We start from the raw sequence: 4,603 nt of genomic DNA, 5'->3' as shown, positions 1-4,603 counted from the left end.
GTTAGCATAATCTAAAAATAGTATTGATTCTACTTATAGTAAATATTGCAGTATCAATTTTAAATTAACTGTTTGAATAAATTCTTATTGCAAAAATATTGCAATGTTCTTTTTAATTCATTGTAAACTTGTTCTTTTCTATGATTTGCATGATGTTAATGAATGTAGTTTGTGTATAAACCAAAAGATGGTGTTGTAAAAGCCAATTTTTCACTCTTTATTTCCATTACAGTTAGTTCTTCACTTAAGTCCATTCACTGTTCAAATTTATGATGCCATTGAAAAATATGACTTACAACCAGTTTTCAGACTTACAAAAAATTTCAGTTTCTCTGTGGTCACATGATCATAATTCAGGCATGTGTTTATGACAATTGCAGTGACATCGGGTCATATGATCACCATTTGTGACCTTTCCAGCTGATTTCCAACAGGCAAACTCAATGGGGAAAGCTGGATGCAGTTTGTTTGGAGGTTCTAGCAGGGGAGCGCAGTATTGTATACCCTTGGATGAAGATTGGTACACTCCTTTTGTTTGGGATGGTCATTCTCTTCCACTAAGTGTGCAGCTTTGGGAGGGATACACATGGAGCAGTGAAAATGATCCACGCCTAGCCAACTAGATCAACCAAATCAACCTGGCAATCAATGGGGTGACATGTTGCAGCCATATCGCCCTCACACAAAGCTGGATTTGTTTAATGACCCTATAATTCAACTAATAACTGCAGTGATTTGGTTAACAAAAAACGTTGCAAAATTAGGTGTGTCTCACTTAGTGACAGAAGTTCCAGTCCCAAATGCTGTAAATTGAGGACTACCTATATAGAAATTATGCTTATGAATGCCACTGTTGAAAAGCAAGTTTTACCTTCATCAGCTGTTTCTCCATATGCATAGGTTAACATTTTATATTGCAGCAATTAACAAATGAATTGAACTGGGGCTTGTTAGTGTAACACATGTATAATGCACACTAATTTGGAAATTTGACACCTACCCTTTTTATTATAGAACATTTGCATTTTTTAATCCACTTGAAGTGTAATCCTGCTATAATCATCTTGATGAGCTTTTTGAGCTTCTCTGTGTTTGTCAGTGCTTTTCTATGCATTGAAAGAAAATAGAATGGTTGTAATTAACCAGTGCCCCCCATTTCTACTACCCAATACATATAAAAACTCAACAAGGATATTTAAAGTAGAATCATTTTGAGCAAAGCAAGTTTAGTACAATTCACAAAAACACTTTTAAGCTGCAATGATGATTAAAGGAGAAGTCATTAGCAAAATTTATTCAATGAAACTATGGTAAAATACCCCCCTTCTCCCTCATCCATCCTTCCCCAATCCCAGAAATAGTCTGAAGAAAAGGAATTCACAGAAGTGGGAGAGCAGTCTCTGCTGCTGCCTTCAGAAACATCCTCAAGCAAACAGCCTGAATGAGACTAAGTTTCATGACTGGAAACAATGTTTCATTCATAAAGCCAGACCTCCCCCATTCACTAGAAAAGCACAGTAGCAGAATCTCTGAATAAGCAATACAACAGAAGCAAGCCGAAACTGATTAAATCAAACTGATAGGATTAGGCCACCCTGACAGCCAGTCACAACTTTGAGAAGGCAACAAAACAGGTGAAATGCTCCCGGTTCGGACTGAATCGCCCGATCCAGTAGAGATGGCGGCGGGTGGGTCAGAGAACTGGTAGCAAAAATCCCTGCACCACCCCCACCCCTCCCCACCATGCCCAGCTGAGCCGCATGATCATCAGAGGCTTTTTTTTTTAACTTTTAAAAGCATTTTTTCTACAACCTCTTCTGATGGAAAAAAAAAGCCTCTGATGATCGCGCGGCTCAGCTGGAATCATCAGAGGCTTTTCAAAGCATTTTTTTCTGCAACCTCTTGCCCGAAGAGGTGGTAAAAAAAATGCTTTGAAAAGTCTCTGATGATCCCAGCTGAGTTCCTGATCGGGAGAGAGGCTTTTCAAAGCATTAGAAAAAATGCTTTGAAAACTAAAAAAAAAAAAGTTGGCCACGCCCATCCAGGCACATTACCCCCCCCTCCACCAAGCCACACCCACAGAACCGGTAGTAACAGATTTTACATTTCACCCCTGCAACAAAACAACATTAATTAAATAATAAAAGACACACAAATCCTAATTGCGAAACACCAGAAATTTATAAAAGCCCATCAATGCACCAAACCGACTCAGCTGTCCCAGAACCATTGCTGAAGTCGCTTCTGACACCAACAAAGAGAACCTTCTTTTCAAGCAGCTGGTTTCTCTCTTCATTTGGCATTACTGTCATTTTTCCCAGATGGGAACTTGAGCCAATTCTTCCTACAATTTTGGCAATCATAACGGGAATCCCAGCTCACCTAACCATCAGATTGGCTCGGGTAAGCCTTCACCTAGCTGGCAGCAGACCTTTTTGTCGGTGGGTTCTTAAGATTGTGCCCGATCAGGAATAAGGTGGCAAAGGAAGTTGTGAGGCTTGCATTCAACAGCTGCTTGAAAAGAAGTTGAGTATCACTAAATTTACTGCCTTTCGGAGCCTGGGTGTGGTAAGTATGGAAAGTGTGTGTGGGTGAATAGGAAAATCTCGCCACAGCTGGATCTCACCTCCATGCCTTTCTTAGCTGCAACCAGACTGACCAGTCCCACAGGACTATGACCTACATATCCTGGAAAGCAAGGGAGTTTAGCTGGAGTTTGAGACCTGTAAGCAGAAGGGAAGGGGTGTGAAAGAAGAATGGTGCGTGAGAGATTTGAATTTGGGCAACATACCTGGAATCACTGAGCAGAGCCTTACTCTCTAAGGAGGAATCCATATTCTGTAAAAAGCCAGAGTTCTCCCAGACCTTTCCGGTCTGAAAACTGCAGGTGAGGCTAGGGCTGAAAGATTGCTTTGCTGGGACAGAGGACTCCAGAGAAAGGAAGCAGGGAAAGAGAGGAAAAGGAGAGCTGAAAGGAGGGAAGACCTGAAAATGTTTGCAATTATGTGAAATGACAAGTGACACCCAAGCTTTCAGCTGCCAGATGAACAGCCGAAATGTTCTTAGTGTGAGAAAGAGGTGACATCTGGATCAAGGTGCTGACATTGCTTTAGATGTGGATGGGAGGGATATTTTCAAAAGGGATGTAGAGGCAGCTTTTCAGGACCCAGGAATCATTAACCCCTGCTGAGAGCCCCATTTCACCTTTTTACAAAACAATGTAAGTTTCTTTAATATTAAGATTTAAAGACCAACAAAATAGTTTCTAAATTTGCTTGGGTTATGGAAAGTGTTGAAAGTGACATCTCCTCTTCCTCATTTGTTTCCTTTTAAAAGAATCATTGGTGGCAGCATCAAGTATCAAGTACTGTCCCTTATAAGCATGGATCTAATAAGAGCCAATTCAGCCATTAAGCTGTTTGACCTCCAAATCTGTTCTAACAGTCAATAGGTAGATAGTTACTGAAGGCATATATCCTCAGTGACCTCTATTACTGACAAGGTGAGAACTCAAGCTAGAAGAAAAGCTCTTAATATTACATCACTAGTTCCAAGATAGTAAAAAGAAAATTCTTATAATTCACTATTGAAAAGAACAGTCTCCATTTCCTAAGAATTGTTCATTAGGTAATATTTTTAAGACTTTTTTTAGACTTGAAGACTTAGAATAACTTTGTTTGAATGTACACTAATCGTCATACATTAAAATGAAAATTCGTTGCACATAGTTCTCAAAGGGTCATCACCTCCAATATACACTACATAAACATGACTAAATAAATAAATAAATACAGAATTGTGCATATACCCATATATATTATATGACACAAAGAAACAACACAGTCTAATTCAGATGTATACATGTAAAATGAATCCTGCAAGTTTACCAGACGGATGGCGTAGGGAATAAAACTGTTACAGAATCTGGTAGTCCTGCTAGAAATACTTTGAAACCTCCTCCCAGAGGGGAGCAACAGAAACAGACCTTGAAGTGGGTGTGTGGGTTCTCTAACAATGCTTTGATATTTTCATCCCAGTGTCCCAGTGCCTTATAGTCAGTAATGACCCGAATACCTTGCCACATACGTCTTGTTTCCATAGGATCTTGAAAAAAGTTCTATACTTCCTGACTATATGCCCACTTTGCTGTTTTTATAGCACATTTCAAATCAGCTCTTGCTATTCTAAGTGCTGCCACATCACCTGATTTGAAAGTGGCGTTTCTCATCTTCAACATCGCACAGACCTCCTGTGACATCCAAGGTTTCTCATTTGCTTGTATGACAAAAGACTTAAGAACACTGACATACTCCATACACTTTTCCATATAAGCAGACACAGTAGAAGCTTATTCGTTCACAACAGTATGTTGTCCATTTGTTGCAGCCTCTTTAAATATGTTCCAATTAGTACACTCAAAGCAATCTTGTAGAGCTTCCATAACTCCTGCCGGCAATACTCTCACTTGTTTTCTAATTGGTTTCCCTCTAATTAACAAAGGTTTATATGCTGGCATAAATATCACAGAGAGATAATCTGAGGAGCCAAAATGAGGGTTGGGGCAGCCTTAAATGCTTTCTTGATGTTAGAGTAATTTAAGTCC

This window comes from Pituophis catenifer, unplaced genomic scaffold, assembly GCF_029215685.1.
Source record: "Pituophis catenifer annectens isolate HBS135680 unplaced genomic scaffold, rPitCat1.0.hap2 SCAF_4, whole genome shotgun sequence".
In the NCBI taxonomy this organism is placed as follows: domain Eukaryota; kingdom Metazoa; phylum Chordata; class Lepidosauria; order Squamata; family Colubridae; genus Pituophis; species Pituophis catenifer.
Note: the sequence above shows the minus strand (reverse complement) of the source record.